This window comes from Bidens hawaiensis, unplaced genomic scaffold, assembly GCF_021521415.1.
Source record: "Bidens hawaiensis isolate Kalapana, Puna unplaced genomic scaffold, B.hawaiensis_p1.1 tig00019079_1, whole genome shotgun sequence".
In the NCBI taxonomy this organism is placed as follows: domain Eukaryota; kingdom Viridiplantae; phylum Streptophyta; class Magnoliopsida; order Asterales; family Asteraceae; genus Bidens; species Bidens hawaiensis.
This window is the reverse complement of record NW_027492896.1, coordinates 291,379-310,134: the sequence shown is the minus strand read 5'-3', so window position 1 is coordinate 310,134 and position 18,756 is coordinate 291,379. Positions and strand designations below refer to the sequence as shown.

Below are 18,756 nucleotides of genomic sequence, written 5' to 3'. Positions count from 1 at the left end.
CGTACGCTAGAGACGTAGAATAAAATACTAGAATAGAATAATATGGAGATCGATTGTTTACCTTAGAATGTCGGTGTTTCTTGATTGATAAAATTTATATATAATGGAAAAATCTAACTATCTATATAACTCACTACCATAAAATCCTATGTGTCGCTATCACGTCGCTTCCCACTCCCTCTCGTACGACCAGATTGCTCCATTTTAAAATGGTGGTCTCTCGTAATGATTTGGGTTTTTTTAAAGGAAATTCGCGGGTCGGGTCCCGTTTTGGTCAAACGGGTAATAATGCCTCACAAACCCTACAACTTGATTCCCTTGTCGGCGATTCCTCTGACTTCTTCCTCACCATCATCTGCCGTCTTATTCTTCTTTATCATCGTTAAACCTATCTTTCACACAATTCCACCGTCCCTAGCCCAAAATCAAACTTCAAATCGTAGTTTATTCGACAAAACCCTAATTGAAACCTTTCCTTCTCCATCGTCTTCAGTTTTCCTCTCACTTCCAGACAGTTTTATTCTGTTTCACGCACCTCTGACGCGATAACAATAGTTCAGGTGAGTTCAATCAGGCTACGGCGACTTAGGATTCTTGGTAAGTACAATTTCCTTCTTCAATCGTTGTATATTCGTTTTTGGCTCCGATCTAGGGGTTGATGGTGATGCTGTTCACTTTTCCGTCAAAGTTCAGTGACTGTTGGGTTCGATGGCGGAAGGCTCTATCTAGACGATTTTGGTGAACTCAAGCAGCAATTGTAACTGTCGTTGAAGGAGACAACATTCAGCCACTGAATATTTGTCTTATCTGTGAAAATGTTACTTTGAGGGAATTTGGTGTACATATTTGTAGGTTTTTGAATATTGTTAAAGTAGGACTGGATTTGGTGTACTTAGAGGGGATTTGGTTTACAGCCAACTTTAAACACAAATTCAACTTATATTCATTATCACATCACAATTCAAAAGATAAGAATGAGTTTCATAGCAGAATATTTTAAACCTTATTATTTTGTGTGTTGAGTTTGTAATTTCATATTTCATTTACAGGAGAGTTTATGACAGCAGAGGCAGTGGGAAATGTTCAGATGATTGTGAAGGTCCACAGTACTCTGGGATAGTATGTGAATGTGTTCTTGATTCTGCTATTAAATGCTTTACGTTTGTTTAAGTTCATACTTTAACTTCATTAATAGATATTCATTTAAATTTTCTTAGGTCCAAAGCATTCACATTTACTTTTGATTGATTTTAGCTCAGCTATGTTCGTTCATCTATGTTCAGTTGTATCTGTTCGTGAACCATTCGTTTATACTATAAACGAACACGAACACATTTATTTTCTTAACAAATGAACATGAACGAGAAAAACCCTGTCAGTTTAGTTGTTTGTGTTCAGTCGTTTGTTCCTTTAATGTTAGGTCAACACAAATATGCACTTTTCGCATTCGCTTGGTTCATTTACAAGTCTAGCAGTACTTGGTTTATGTTCTTAAAAAGTTTAGTTTTTTTATTTTTAAACTGTAATGACGAAACTAAAAAGTTTAGTTAATAATAACTAAAATCCAATTTATTTATTTTACCATTTCCATCTGGCAAAATGACGTGTTTGTGGTAGCCGAACCAGGTGAACTCGCAAACAAATTTATGCGAAACATGTAACATTTTTTTTAAATTATGTTGTGACAGTTTAAAGTTTAATTATTGTGATTTATGATTAGGTGAACTTATTAGAAACAGTTATTTGGATGATGCCAACAAAGTATTCATGAAAAGTGCTGAAGATGGACTCAGAGCTTCTGATGAGATATATGATCTTTTGATTAAAGAAGATTGCAGGGTCGATGATCATTCAAATGCATTAACCATCGCGTACAAAATGGCGGAAGAGGGCCGGATGGCTACCACTTATCACTTCAACTGTCTTCTTAGTTGTCAAGTTAGCATTTATATTCCACCTCAGCATGATTTGATGAAGGAAAACGAAGCTGCAGAAAACGTCTTGATGGACATCGTAGGAGAAGAAAGCCTCAGCCCGATACTGCATGGGCTGCGGGTCTTTTCTCCACTCACCAAGGTTCGTTTCAAATACTAATTACTGGTGTGTCGGGTAATGGTTCATTTGATCTATAATCACCTTTTTTCCCTTTTCTTAAATAATTAGTGAGTTATAATTAAAGCATTTAGTCAGTTGTAGGGGGGGGGGGGGGGGGCAAATATGTCGGTTTAGACTCAAAACGAGCCAAAAACCAAAGGTTTCGGTTTTTGTGTTTTTGAAAACCGTTCGGTTTCGGTTATTTACGGTTTTTACAATGGGTTCGGTTCGGTTTTGGTTTCCTCAGTTTTGCCATTTGGGCTTGAAATCTCTGGGTTCAAAATTTTGGCCCAAAATAATGAGACTATGCCTGAAAATTTTGGCCTAAATTTCTTTTATTAATTATTGACTAATTGATTATTACACATTAAATTTTGGAACCATACCATTTATTAATTTCTTACAAATTACTTAACAAAAAAAAAAAATCATAATCCATAAGTTCAATAGTAAAAGTCAGTTTTTTTTTGGTTTTCACAGGTTCGATTCGGTTATAAAAGTCGGTTCCATTTTTTTACTTTTGGTACATGTAAAACCGAAACCGAACCTGAAATTTGGTTTTTTACAAAAACAAACATTGGATCGGTTGGGTTTGCATTTTGGTTACTTCAGTTTGGTTGTCAGTTATTTCGGTTACGTGTCGATTATTTCAGTTACTTAAATTGCAAAAAATGACCATAGTTGACGTCTTGAGTCTTTCTTTGTTTGCATAAAACTAGTGAGTAAATGCTAGAAGAAGTGGCTTCAAGATTTACATGTGCAATTTTTGAAAATGCTCAAGAAAGAGGATCTAGGAATATGGTATTTTCTAAATCTGTTTGATTTCCTGCCTTATAACTTTGTTTTTCAAATAATATAATGTAATTATGTTTAGCTATTATAGGCCGCGGCTGAGATTAAATGTGAGTCATGGGTGAGGAGATATGTTAAAAGCATCTTCATGTATATTACGATGGTGTGGACTAATCCTGCTTTTACCGTCAATGGCAAAAGAAGTGGACAAATGCTTGATCCCGATTAGACGTTTTGAAAGTCAAGCCAACATATGCTTAAGCATATCAAATCACCGTCTTGAGCATTGGCAACCATCATAGAGCGGTATTGGGCCATTTTAAAAAGGTATCAATTTGTTTCATCTCAAAACGGGTCATTTTTAATAGGCATTTATTTGGTCCGGGCCTACACCTACACGGGCATGTTCTTAGCAGTGCGTGATAGCATCTTTATGAAGAATTCCTTTACTTATCATTGTCTTCCTAATTACCCAACTCTAGCATTTGATGATGTAGCTAATTTTTTAGGTATGCATGTTTGGCTGTTGTAATATTATGGTTTTTAGTTTGTTTTAATACTTCACTACATTATTAATACAAGAATGTACGTTAAGGATGATGAATCGTACTGATTCCCTGCACAGAGTAATACGGTCATTATGTAATCGGTCGATGGTTAATGCAGTTGCAATGAGATGGGAGATTAGAGAATTAAAAAGAAAATTATAACTCATTTGCCAAAATGGTTTTGCCTAATAGCCCATGGATAGATAGGATAAATGAAAAGAAAGATTAGGCCAAAAATGAATGTGAGACTGTCACATTATCCTTATTATTTTATTTTATTAGTACAGTTAGATAAAAAAAAAACTAAAGTAACTTGCGTGACATGCGGGCTAAAAGCTAGTTGAAGTATAAAACGAGAATTGTTGTTAAATGAATAAATTCAAATTTTAAACTTAAGTCGGTTTAATTTGAATCCTATCTTAACAAGGAAGTTTATGTAGGTCGGTTGGAGTTGTTAAAAGGATTTGTGACGTTTAAATGGTTGAGATCAAATTAACGGAAGAGCATTTTAGCCAAGAATCTAAACCCCCACAACTACCCAAAAGCTCATATATTAAACAAGTGAACAAGTGGTTTTAGTTTTTATGTTCATGTTAAACTATGTACTAAACGGGTGTTCAGGTTAATGAGACCATACATTATTAAGGCACCATCCATATCAAATGGACATGATGGCGACATCCACATCACCCCAGCCAAATCCAATGGAGCGCCCTTGATGAGGAGCACCATCCCTTTAAAACCATCCTCTGTGGAGGGGGCGACGTTGCTCCTCCACAGTGCCACACCACTACCAAGTGGATACTAGGGGCAACAAAGCCCCTCCCAATGTTGCCACTCTGTGGTTTGTCGCTTCTTTTGTCGCCCCATTATAGATATACATATATATGTACGTATGTGTATGAGAGGGGGGGGGGGTAGAAAAGTAAATGGTCACCTCCATCTCCCACGTCGTCCCTTCTTCCGCCCACCGCCCCAACCCAAATCGCCCCACGGCGGTGTTCCATATCCAAAACGCCCCTTTAAAGCCCGTGGCAGTGGGTTTAACTACATGAAATCAAATAAAATAGTGGGTCCACCCTACTAACATCCAATCACATCTTTTTATTTTTGTTTTCTTATTCTTTTTGTTTTAATATCTAGTTAAACCTAGTTAACCCACAATATGCAAGTTAAAGCGTGTGTTAGTTAAAACCTCACTACCTACAGCCTGTGCTTGTAAAACCATCACAAGTAGGGCTGTCAATTTCCTAACACGACCCGAAACCCAACACGAAAAAATATATGTTTTGGATCAGCTAACAAGACCCGTTTTCTTAAACATGTCAACCGGAACCTGACCCGTCTGAAAAATGGGTCAACCTGAACCCGACCTGTTAAAAAATGGGTTGACCTGCTAACCCATTTAAAAATGTTAGATAAGTTAATATTTTGATTTTAAAAATAAGAAATGTTAACTTTTAAAATTAAATAATTTGATTTAAAAATTTTCATATATCTATTACCTTTTAAAAATTTAACTAATTACTTTTTAAAATATTTTTATCCACCTTTCACTTTCAATATTTTTATTTTATTAGTACTAACCGTCTAATCTCTTATTATTTCTATTCTTTTGTTTTTATCTTAAGCAAAATATGTGAACTTATAAGTTTGTTAAATGGGAATGCAAGATAAATATTAAATATACAAAAACAATTATATTTATTGCAAAATTATTAAAATATTTTATATGAATAAAAGTAATTGATTGTCTATGTTATCATTACATCACTAGGTATTACTTATATTCGTTAATAAACTCAAAATAGATTGACATGGAACACAACATAAATTTAAGTGGATCGACACAAATAGATATATAGGTTGGGTTCAGGTATAAAAATCTAACACATCAACCCGTGAACCCAAAACCTTATTAACCCATCAACCAAACAAAATTGACACTGGTGATGTACCTTTGGGTTTATAAAGTTCCCTCCTTATCTTCCAACCACATTAACTTAACCACCATGGCATCACCCATCTCCATATCTCCACCAGTACCCCCTTCCTGTATCTCTATACCTATATCATCATCCTTCACTCCCACTCGTTTTCCAAACCCTAAACCCACCATTTCCATTTCAAAACCACCCTGTTTCCCACATCAATTCTCATCGTTCAATCCCCCAATTCCAATCAATCTCCGCCATTCAACAACCGTCCTCTGCAACAGCTCCTCCGCCGTCTCACCAACCACCACCAATTACGAGGTACCAATTCACTATTCACATCTTTAATTTCACTTTAATTAGGGGTGGTAAATGTAACCCAGGGGTTGAATGAGCTGTAATAATATTATTATATGATGGGTCATAATGGGTCATACTGAAAAATGAAAATAATTGAAACGGGTCAAAACGGGTTCACATTTTTTTGATGGAATGAGAAAAAGAGTAAACTTTTTAGTTTTTACTTTTTTTTTAGTTTTTGATTTATATTTCGAGTTATAATTTTTTTAATTATTTTTTTGAATATTTTAGTGAGTGTTTCTGAAATCTCGACCCATTTCAAAAACCCCTCGTTAAAAATTTCAAAAAAATAATTAAAAAATCATAACTTGAAGCATAAATCAAAAACTGAAAAGGTAAAAAAACTAAAAAGTTTCCTCAGTTTTTCTCGTTCCATATAAAAAAAAGAAATAAAAAACTCAAGAAATGCCAACATGTTTTGACCCGTTTTAATCATTTTCGTTTTTTAGTTTGACCCATTCTAACCCATAATATATATTTTATTACAACCCATATAACCCATGGGTCACTTTTGCCACCCCTACCGTTTAATTATAGGCAGCCATTCTGATAAAACTTGACAGTTTTCTGATGGTTCAGATGAGGTAGAACTGAGATTGTTTATTGGAGATGAAAACTATTCAGTCCTCTAAAGACGTATATGTTGATGCCGACGAGAAGTTTTTAATAATCAAAACTAAAATCGATGGGTCGTTTAAAACCGCCATGGAAATTAACTTGTACGACAAGATAAAGCCCTCCGAAACAATTTGGTATGCCCTTGTTTAAAACTAAGCAGTTAATGCGGAAAAATATGGACAGGTATATGAGATATCCGTTATCGCAGTGAAATATCGGTGGGATATCGGTAATTTTAATATCATGTAAAATTCATATATATAGCAATTTAACACTAATAATTCAGTATAGTCTCCTGCCATTAACAAATTAACCTTTTGCAAATTGCAAAATGTTAACAATTGTAGCAAGTAAAAATTGATTAAGACTTAAACCAATAACATTGAACACTAAATGTTGACAGTTAAGATTAAAACATTGATATCGGGAATATTGATGATATATCGGTCAAATATCGGTCAATATCGTTGATATTATCGGTACCAATATTCTGAACCGATATACTAACTTATATATTGCCAAGGGACCGATAACCGAAATATCATTGATATATCGGTGATATCAGCGATATCGACCGCATAGATTTAAAACTAGAATTAATATAATATTATAAATATATATTATTTGATTAGAAACTCATTATTGGATTAAGAATATAGTGTATTGCATTCCTAGGTTGTTAGATGATGACCAACTGGTAGTTAATTTAAAGAAGCAAGATCCCGAGGTGAAGTGGCCCGACATTATGGAAACGTGGGAGTCTTTAACGGCTGGAGTTGCACAGCTTCTTAAAGGAACCTCGGTTTATTTAGTTGGCGAGTCGTCTGAAATCAATTATAGAGTTTCTCGGGAGCTTGCAGTTGGCCTTGGGTGAGTTTTACTTTTACCACATTACCTCTCTTAGGAAATGAGGATTGCTAGTGTTTTTGTAATTACTTTTTTACCGTTCTTTGTATGCTTGTCAGGTATACGCCACTTGACACGAAAGAGCTTCTTGAAACATTTACTAAGCAAACACTTGATTCATGTGAGTGATTTCTCTAATGATAATATGATTTTTAAAATAAAGAGTTCGTTACACGGATGATCCCTATGATTTGTCTGTATTGCAGATTATCCCACAGATTTTATGTTAATTTTTTTTGGTAAAATGACTAATTTACAGGTCGTAACATTACATATATTTATTTGATATTTTTTTTAATAAAAGGGTATTTTAGTTATTTTACAAAAACTTAACATAAGATCTAACATATGTTAGTGATAAGGACCATCAGCGTTAACCGCTTGTGAACAGTAAAGACTATATGCACTATTAGAGATGTAGGCACTATACGCGCAACATGGGCAAATCTCTATCCGTGTAATTAACTCTTTTTTTCCTTTAATTAACTCTAAAATAAATAAAAATATAGCAATTTGACATTTTAATTGTATTTTGTAGAGAACCCACTAATTCTGTGTATTAACAAGTAATAATTTCTAGTGGTGATTGCAGAAGGGTCAAACGCAGTAGCAGAAGCCGAAAGTGCCATATTGGAAAGCCTAAGTAGGTATGCACTTATTCCACGAAAACACGTATTTAATTTATGTTTAAAAGAAGTGTAAAGATATTAAGGACTATATTAATGATATTTGTAGTCATATCCGCTCGGTAGTTGCCACCATAGGGGGGCCGCATGGGGCGGCTGCAAGTGGTGATCGGTGGCGACATCTTTACTCTGGATTTACAGTCTGGCTGTCACAATCCGAAGCTAAAGGTGATTCTTTTGATATTTTATTTTTATATTTAAAGTAATTTATTTTTTGAAATAAACTTTTGTTTTTTTATGTGTATTTAGATGAAGCAGCAGCAAAAGAGGAGGCAAGGATAAACATTGAGAGTGGTGGTCAGGGTTTCACCAACGCGGATGTGGTGGTCAAGCTTGGCGGCAGTTGGGATAACGAATACTCGAAAGCGGTTGCACAGGCAGCGTTGAGTGCTCTTAAACAGTTAATATTGTCTGACAAAAAGCTTCCAGGTGTGTATTGGTTCCTAATTCTATTAATATTCGGGCTGAAAATTGAAGTCTAACCAGAACATGTTTAAAATGTTGAAGGTAAGAAGGGTCTTTATATACGGCTGGGTTGCCGGGGCGATTGGCCTAACATCAAACCTCCTGGGTGGGACCCATCATCTGGAGCAGGTTCCGCCTAGGGCTACATATTCAACACGGGGAATATGATGTCTCTCGGTACAACAAAAATACAATTTATGTTGTATTTTTGTTGTGGGTACAATATGATGTCTCTCGGTACAATTTATGTTGTGGTTGCGAAGGGCGAAAGGTTTTTGCTTGAATGTGGGTTTGTGTCCCTGATTACAAGTTAAGACGAGACATGAATCTGTTGAACACAACAGCTATGAACATACGTTTCTAGGTATGTGCTTTTCGGGTTTCTAATGGTTGATGACTATGCTACTGCATCATACAAAAGTTTCATGGTATAGAAGCATTTAACCGTAGGGTTCGAGGCCTCAGAGCTATCTTGAAATAACTTTTGCGTTCTACCACCCTATCTTTTTTAATATATGGATTTATGGACAAACATAAAATCAGATAACTCCAGGTCAATTTGCATCTATTCAAAATATACGATGCGTCAAAACGAGACACACTTATAAAAAATATGATACAAAACGCGCTTTAAGTTGATGAAAACCCTCAAGCAAATTGGAAACCAAAAGGAATACTTCATGGCAGCAGCCAGCAGGGCGTGAGTGATCATCAACATATAAAAGCAGTATTAGGAATGGCGCCACCAATGTTGTTTGCAACCGAGTGTTTGAGAATCGATCGATGTTCGAAAGGTGGTTGTTAGCGCGTAACGAAGGGGGTTCCTTAACAAACAAAGGGAAATTAGATCACATGGAAATATATAAGGAAGTTCTTATAGAAGTTTCAGGGTCAGGATGACTAAAAGTAGAAACGACGATGACGATGACGATGACGATGCAAAAAGGGTTGGGATTGCGAGTGAGGTCAAAGAGTCAAAGCACACTACTCTTGTATTATGTAAAATAATCTTTCCCCTTAAACTATGGTTGCTTAATCATAGTCAACGGGCTGAGCTGAGCCAACTCGTTTTGACTCCAAGCTCTTACAGAGCTAAAATTTGAGCTCGAGATCGGGCTTGAGAAACCATGAGCCAACTCATTTATTCATGGAACTTTTGTATATTCTATGAAAAATAAGGATAGGTAGGAAAAAAAAGACAATGCTTGCTTTCTTAACCAGAGAGATGTAACAAGAACAAAAAACTGTGGCCTATTTAAGGGAATGGAAAAATATATTTGAAATAATACACAATGGATGAACTTTGTGCGTTTGGTTCGTGGATTCTAATGGAATTGGAATTGGAATTGGAATTGGAATTTGAATGGGAAATGGAATTTGATGAATTCTATTGAAAATCCTTATCTTGTTTGGTTATACATTTGTTAAAGGAATTGGAATGTAAAGACACCTAAAAAGACAACATTACCCTTTCAAACTATCAAATATAACCAATCCTGCCCATTTGATTTGAATATCAGACTCCCTCTTTTTCTTTGAAGCTGCAGACCACCACCGCCGGTCACAATCGACACCACCACCACTGCTCCTCTGTTACTCACCATCGTCGGTCGGCACCGTCAACTACCATCTCCGACCACCGCTAGCAATCAAAACTGTCGAAAAAAAGGGAGGCGTTGATTTAAACATGGCCGGAAAAGGTGGGTCTAGATCCGGCCGGAAAACGCACGCTTACATCTATCCGGAAAACGCGTTGATTAACCGTTGTTTCCGGCTCGGAAAAACCTGATTCAAATCTCGCCGGAATTGCATTGGTGATGGCCGGAAAAAATGGTGGTGCCCTTGGTGGCCGGAAAAAATGGTGGTGGTAGTTGATGAATATGTTGGTGAATGTGTTGCTACTTGCTAGGGTTATTTGAGTAAATTGTGAACATTCCTTTGAAATCCATTGAAATCCTTTGATATATTTAAGGAATCTAAATTCCATTAAATGATGGATTTGATTGGAAATGAAATCCAATTCCAATTCCTTCTCATGCCCAACCAAACAAGCCAAACAATGGAATTCTAATTCCAATTCCCTTGAAATCCTTTAAAATCCTCCAACCAAACAAGCCCATATTTAAAGTGGTAATCTCAAGAGCAGCTTATCCTCGGGCCCATGAGCGATGAACTGTTAAACAATTAAATAATACAAATGATGGTACTCCTCACCTTGGATCATAGATGTTAATCATACTTAACCTGCTACAAATAAAATCTATCTGGGTTTTTCGAAACGTTTTAGTGAGGATATCTGCAAGTTGAAAGTCCATCTTAATTTGAATCGACTGAATAGACGAAGGCTTTTTTTTAAGTATCTAGTACTTTATCTTTGATTACGTGACACTCAACCTTAGTATGCTTTATCCTCTCATGAAATGTTTGATTTTTGGCTATATAAATAATCCCATAACTGCGTAGCAACCAACTCCCCGGGTTAATAAAATTTTGATATCCTCCGACCACCGTTGCTTAGAAATCTCTAACAGCATTTTAAGAGTCATGTTCCAACTTGTTTGAGTATCGACTCGCTTTGATACGAGTTGTCATGGGGCCATCTTTAGAGATCCCGTGTGTGCCCTCCAGCCAATTCATCCCACCTATGATCAAGGTCTATTGGTTTCACCATGCCTTGTACTCATGCCAAGCGACAACAACTCGCGACCAGTTATGCGTTCAATGTGAAAGAACACCCTAGTGTGGATCCATTTGTGAAGAAAATTAAAAAGAAATGTTACAAGAATATTAATGAATGAGTTCTTAGCATTCGACCTTTATACATTTATAAACTGATGAAAGAGTATGAAGCACCTGAGCGTTGTTATACAACAGTAAAATGTTATAATTTGAAAACCGCATATCGAAACCTTTGTAAATGATATTAAAAAAGCTAGAAATATTATCAAGGCAGGTGTTATCAAAGCCATTGTAACATCTTCATGAAAACACAACATTCTTTGGTTCCGTTGTAAAAAATGTTTTAAAAAAGTGGTTCTATGGTAACTATAGTAAAAGATATGTTGTTTTATTCAAACCATATAATGATTATGTATAATGATTCAGTCTTAACTGCTCTAATTGCGTGTTGTTTATATCGGTTCAAATGTTTGGCACGAAGCACACATTATTTAGAGCGGTTTATGTTTGTTTTTGTAGCGGTTTTTTGTATAAACACTTTGTAAATTTAAATCGTTTTGAAAGAGTTATTTTTACCGGTGCACGAACTAGAATTTAGACACCCATGGGAAAACAACAAACAACACTATAAATGAGTTTCACCATGAGATTGCTATACTTAATAATTAGGTGTAGAACATTCAAAAATCGTACAGATCTTTAATTCGGCAGGACAATCGTTATTAATATAATTTATAGTAATAGTTGGATTGTCATAGTGGTAAAACTGAAGAGAGTAAATTTAAGACCTTACCACTACTATTAATTAAGAGGTGGGCTAGGTTTGGTGGGAAACAGTATGCCATTTATGGATACGCAGAAATTTGGTTGTAGTTGCATTTGCCATTTCCATACTAAATTGCTCGGACAATATATGCTTTTCTTGACAGTATTTAGAGAAAAGAATAGCATGTACAGTATAATTTTTTATTTGTAGATTTTATAATAACATCATTATACACTGATAATACAATATATACACGTGAACCATATTGATTAAATAATAATAATATATATGGGAAAAGTTTAAATATAAAGGAAGACAAAAATGACAACTACGTGAGAAGGATTTGCGATCACGCAAAAGACCCTTCAACAAAAAATAATAAAAAAAATTATAACTCAAAATATAAATAAAAAACGAAAAAAAATTTAAAAACTCAAAACACACAATGCTGATATCAAAGACACAGTGATAAAATGAGCAAAAAACACAACTATAATTAAAAAAAGACACAATAGATCGCAAAATATAATACAATGCCAAACAAAATATAACACAATGTTAAGTAATATAACACAATATTAAGAAAACAAGACACAATGTCAATAAAAAAAGACACAACTAATGACGAAAATAAACATAAAACACAATAATAAACAAAAGACACAATGATCTTTTTCTCTTAGCATTGTGTTTTTTTAACGAGGAAGACGGTGGAAACATTTTTTTGTTGTTACTTTTTTCGTTTTTTATTAAATTTTGAGTTATGATTTTCTTCATTCTTCTTATTTTTATTCATATTTATAAAATAACTTAACCCTACAATATATAATAGCATGTGATCCTAACACTAATAATTCTCTTCTTCACTGTCACGGAGAGAGTTTAGTAATGCTCCAAGTTACATCAAGTCCTAATATTGATGCTTGTGGTTTCCTTTTACAAACTTTCTTAACGCAATTTCTTTTTCGTTTTTAAAGTCAGGTGGTTAGACCATGCAGTCCAGTAGAGTCACCGTGGGCATGGAGCTAAGGTGGCCAAAATCCGCGCATGAAACATCAGGACACCAATGTGTGGTACATAATATTGGGGAGTTCATGTGAGAATTCCACGAGAAGAAAAACAATATTAAACAGCTATATAGACGTACGTTAAATGAATAACTTTATAAAAGAAAATTAAATATTTAAATAGTTTTCATTTTTTATGATAACGACTCACACACTCATCTGCTTCCTACTACTAAACGGCTGAATTTCAATAAATAAACTTCGAAGTTCAAACAACACCAATTTTTATACATTTCCAGCAATCTAACCATCTATCATTCTTTCCTTTATAAATTTTTAATATTATATAAAATGAATATCCTCAATTCACCCTCTCATCATCGGATGATCTAACACCACTCATTTTCGAGACACCCGTAAACACTTTAATGTTGATATTTAAAAATAATAATCTACATATGCATGGAAGTTCCATAGAATACAATGTGCCATGTACGTGTGCATCATCCTACGTAACAGAAACCTAGGATGAAGGCCAAACGATTTATGAGTAGGACAACGGAAACGAGCTCAAAGCGACAATCGGATTAGCAAAAGTTAGTAACACGCAAACACGTGTGAAGAGGTAGGTCCCAGCAGAGCCCAGTTGGACCCGCAAGACTCCTCGAAGAGGGACGTCTGCGCAGTTGAACCCGCAGGACTCCTCGAAGAGAGGGACGTCTGCGCAAAGACCAACTGGATCCGCATGACCCACCACGCTCAGAGAGATGACGTCCTTACGCGCAGTACGCAAGCTGTTCCCGCAGGAAAAGCCTCCCAATGGTGAAGTACCTCGCCTGTTCCCGCAGCTGCGGATACAAGCCATCAGGGAAGGCTACCCGCACTAACAGCAAGGCTACACGCACAAGGCACTAACTCTCAATAATTCAGTAGTCACCTGAAGGAATGACCAAGGCGGGAATACTCCCGCCCAAATGAGCCAGTCTGTACGCTTCTGGAAGATCTGTTGTACTATACCTGACAAGGTATGGACAAAATAGACAAGATCTGACCAAAGCAGCCCATGATCCAATCACAGGGTGACAGCTCACCGACAACAGTACGAGGAGGAGCATGCTCTAGTACAAAATGTCACCATCAGCCGCTGCCTACCCACCAACCCTCATCGTGACACGTACATAGCCTGCAGTTGGTGGAATAGGAATAGTACACAGCCGCCCATGTCACTATCAGCCGCTGCCTATCCACCAACCAGCATGGCACGTATGCAGCCCACAGTTGGTGGAACAGGAATATTATACAGCTGGCTGTACCTGCTTGGAAACCTACCTTCGGCTATAAATACTCCAACACTTTGGAACGGTATGATCATCTTATCTTCTCTAGCAATCTCTTAATATACACTTATATTCAGAGCAATCTAGTCTGATTCTCACACCGGAGGGTGGTCACAAGGAGGAACCCCCCCCCCCCCCTTCTCAGTGACGAGCTTACGGTCTGTTTTGCAGGTCACCTGAAGAACAACCTTCTTTGCCGGACATAATCCTCGTGGGAAACATCTATTTAACCCCCAGATTGTCCATAATCTGCTCGGGGTCGATTAGTGCTTCTTCATTGGCGCCATCCGTGCATAAAAGCTAGAACTTATTCTCTTTCAACTTTTTTCAAAACTTTTCGAAAGATGGTTAACGTTACTCCGGTCCCAAGGCCAGCGAGTAACCGAGAAACCCCGGTAACCACAACCCCAGCTACTGGGGAGAACACCGGCGAGCATACAAATTTTACGAACACTACCCCGGTTACCCAAGCCGGGGCAAGTGTAGTAAATTTTACGAACACTACCCCGGTTACCCAAGCCGGGGCAAGTGCAGTAAACAATCTCTCCCTGGGATTCACCGATGCCCAGTTGGAGAGACAACAGACGAGGCTCCCACGCCAAACACTCGATCAAGTTAAAGCGTGGGCCGAAGCACGTCAAAAGGAATTCCAAGCTAAGTTGGATGAACGCTTGCGTTCACTCCAACAGGCTGACGAATTCGGAAGCACTCGACAACAGCTCAACATGAGCAGTGAGTGCGAGTACTCGGACGAAGATCGGGAGGAATCCGACACCGACGCAAACCCTCGCCATAGGGCGAAAGGGAAGCGTAAGGAAACGGACTTCCAACCAAGAAGGAATTTCGGAGAAACTTTCAAACCGACGAATGCGGGGGAAACCCACGTGACTTCTCCAGAACCTTTAGACCAACTGCTGCAAATGCGGGAACGTCCAAGTTTGCAATGGACATTGCGGAAGCAATCGCCCCGAGAAGTGCCAAACAGATGTCCAACATCGGCACTTATGATGGTATATCCGACCCAGACGATCACCTGAACAGATTTATAGCGGGGGCAACCGTCAGCAACTGGACGGAACCCACGTGGTGTTATATGTTCCAGATGACGCTGGTTGGAGCGGCCAGGGCGTGGTTTGATCGTTTACCGGTCCACCACATCTATGATTGGCCGGACTTCCAACACAAGTTCAGCCAGCACTTCAGTCAACAGAGGAAATATACTGAAGAGCAGTGGATGATCCTCAACTGCGTTAGAGAGGAGGATGAATCTTTACTAGACTTCATCACTCGCTTCAACTCGAAGAAGCTGAGTCTGGGCACCATAAACGAAGATCTTGTTCGCGCCGCCTTCATCCAGGGTGCCGAATACCCAGAGCTTATCTGCACGTTGACGGGTAAAGACGGCATGCCATCCACGTGGGATGCCATCATGACGGCGGCCAAGCGCTTTGCCGAAACGAAGAAGCAACTGGGTAGGGATCTTCCCCAGAGTACACACCTCTACACGCAGAGGACTAGAGAAAACAACGTCCGGACAGCCCGGCAAAACAAAAAGAGGAAGCTGGGTATCTGGCAGTCAAGAGTAAAGTTTGACACCTCATCCAGCTCTCGCCCTCTAGTAGGCGGAAGGGATAACACGCACCCATCAAGCCGACAATCCCGATGGACGCCACTCACAAAAAGCGTCACGGAGATATTTGCCACCGAAAAACTCCCATGGCCAAAAGCTCCAATAATCCGGCAGCGACCTAATGCGGATCAGAGCAAATCCTGTGACTTCCACGGGACAAAGGGTCACAACACTGAGGAGTGTACATCCTTGAAGGATATTGTTGAAACATTCGTCAAGGATGGAAGACTTACGCACCTCGTGGCATCAATCAAGAATGGAGGGAGGAATGAGAAATGGTACAAAGGCAATGGACGAAAGCCCGTTGATATCAGCATCCACATGGTTCATACTAACATCAGAGGAAGAAAAAGACGAACGACAGAACCATGCGAGTGGAAGGAAGCTGATGTGCGCTTCCCGCGAGTGCCAGGAGGACCCAGCAAAGAAGGCCCTATCGTCATCAAAAGCCAGCTGGGGCACTACATCACTTCCCGCACTCTTGCTGACAACGGCGCCTCGTCAACGGTGATGTACAGGCAGTTCTTCGACAAGCTAGATGACGAAGACAAGGAACGCCTGGAAACGGTCTGCGCCTCGTTGGAAGGGTTCGACGGCAGCACAAACACCCCCTGGGTATCCTATCTTTCCCCGTCACTCTCACGGACGGGAAACACTCCCGCACAGAAGATGTGGACTTTGTCGTGATGAGGAAGCCACACCACACATACGACATTCTCTTCGGGAGAGACGGGATGGCAAGATTCAACGCCGTGGTATCTTCAGTCCACGGCATGATGGGATGGCCAACAGCTGAGGGTGTAGCGATGATCACCGGCATTCCCCAGGTATGCATCGCATCTGTCTCATCTAAACCCAAACCAAAGATGGCTAAACCAACCATCACCGAACCGGAAGAATGGGCCTTCAATGGCAAATACCCTGACCAGGCCGTTACCATTGGCCCAACAGTCATTGATCCCACGCGCACCTTACTCAAACGCTTACTACTGAAAAACGCTGACATCTTCGCATGGACACCAGTTGACATGACTGGGGTACCTCGAAGTAAGGCAGAACATAAGCTGAAGTGTGACCCGGCTTTTACGCCAGTCATACAAAAGCGCAGAGTAATGGGGGCGGAACAAGCTAACGCGTGTAGAACCCAAGTCAAGGAACTCCTTGACGCGGGCATCGTACGCGTTAGCAGATATCAAACATGGGTTGCAAATCCCGTTATGGTACCGAAGAATAACAAACAATGGCGCATGTGCATAGATTTCAAAGACTTAAACAAAGCATGCCCCAAAGATTGTTATCCGTTACCCGAAATTGATCTTAAGGTAGATTCGTTAGCACCGTTTCGCCTTAAATGCTTCCTGGATGCGTATAAGGGGTACCATCAAATCCACATGGCCGTTGATGATCAGGACAAAACCGCTTTTCGGACGCCCGATGGCACATTTTGTTATCAAATGATACCATTCGGACTTAAGAATGCCGGGTCCACATACCAACGCCTGATGGACAAAGAGTTTCATGCCTAAATTGGGAGGAACTTGGAAGTCTACATGGATGACTTGGTCATCAAAAGCCCTGACGCAGAAGCGATGTTGAAAGACATCGAAGAAACTTTCAACACGCTCAGGAAGATAAACATGAAGCTCAACCCGAGCAAGTGTTCCTTTGGGATGGAAGAAGGGAAGTTCTTAGGGGTCATCGTCACTAAAGATGGCTTCAGAGCGAACCCTGAAAAGGTCGAAGCCATTATCAAAATGGAATCACCTACTACCATCAAGCAAGCTCAGACACTGAATGGACGACTAGTCGCACTTAACCGCTTTTTGGCAAACCATGCGGATAAGTCGTTTCCTTTCGTGTCAACATTGAGAAACTGTTTAAAGAAAACGCACTTCCGCTGGACACCAGAAGCGGAAGCAGCTTTTCAGGAGATTCGGTCACGCTTGATCGAACTCCCAACGCTCACAGCACCAGAAGCGGGGGAGGAATTAATCCTATACATTTCCGCCACAGATAAAGCAACCGGAGCAGTCCTGCTAGCAGCGCGGAAAGGCATCCAGATGCCAATCTATTATGTTAGCCGTGTCCTAACAGACGTAGAAACCCGGTACTCTACCCTGGAAAAATTAGTCTTAGCACTTGTACAGGCTTCACGCAGGCTAAGACGATATTTCCAAGGTCACCCTATCACCGTTCTCACCAACTTCAAACTTGCAAACGTTCTAGGCAAACCCGAATTGTCGGGACGCCTAGCCAAATGGGCAATAGAATTGGGAGAATACGCGATAAAGTACAAGCCAAGACCAGCCATAAAAGGCCAGGTCTTGGCCGACTTTATTGCAGAAGTCCCCGCTTCGCGGGAGAAAGAGTGCCAGGAGGAGGCTCAACCCTCCCCAGCACAGGGCATCCATGAGGTTTGGCGACTCTACACTGACGGAGCAGCCAGCAATGAGGGTTCAGGCGCAGGGTTGAAACTAACCAACCCAGCAGGCCAAGAATATACTTAAGCTATTCGACTGGATTTTCCAAGTACGAATAACGAAGCGTAGTATGAAGCATTCTTGGCCGGGCTGAGAATTGCGCGTAAAATGGGAGTAAAAAACTTGGAAGCCCACGTGGATTCCATGTTAGTAGCCAACCAATTAAACGGGACGAACACGGCCGTGAACGACACAATGGCCCTGTACCTCGCGCAAGCAAAGACCCTTATGCGCGATTTTAACGATTGTAAAGTCATACACGTCAAGGGTAGCGAAAACAAATCTGCGGATGCGTTAAGCAAGCTTCCATCGTTAGCCTTCACCCACTTGGGAAAGGATATCCGCATTGAACTCCTTGGAGCACCATCAGTCCCGCACAAGGAAATCTGTGTCATCCAAACCGGCACAGAAACGTGGATGACACCAATAATAAATTACCTTGCGGCGGGTATAC

At 39.4% G+C, this 18,756-nt stretch overlaps 1 pseudogene across 1 annotated transcript; it reads left to right on the top strand.

The window, feature by feature from the left end:
- The first annotated feature begins 5,446 nt into the window (after positions 1–5,446).
- LOC143557637 (putative inactive shikimate kinase like 2, chloroplastic) lies at positions 5,447–8,607 on the top strand (annotated as a pseudogene). The gene is made up of 8 exons (XR_013139603.1): positions 5,447–5,689; positions 6,292–6,480; positions 7,022–7,216; positions 7,312–7,373; positions 7,833–7,899; positions 7,988–8,106; positions 8,188–8,367; positions 8,446–8,607. The product of XR_013139603.1 is annotated as a putative inactive shikimate kinase like 2, chloroplastic (transcript).
- The last annotated feature ends 10,149 nt before the right edge of the window (positions 8,608–18,756 follow it).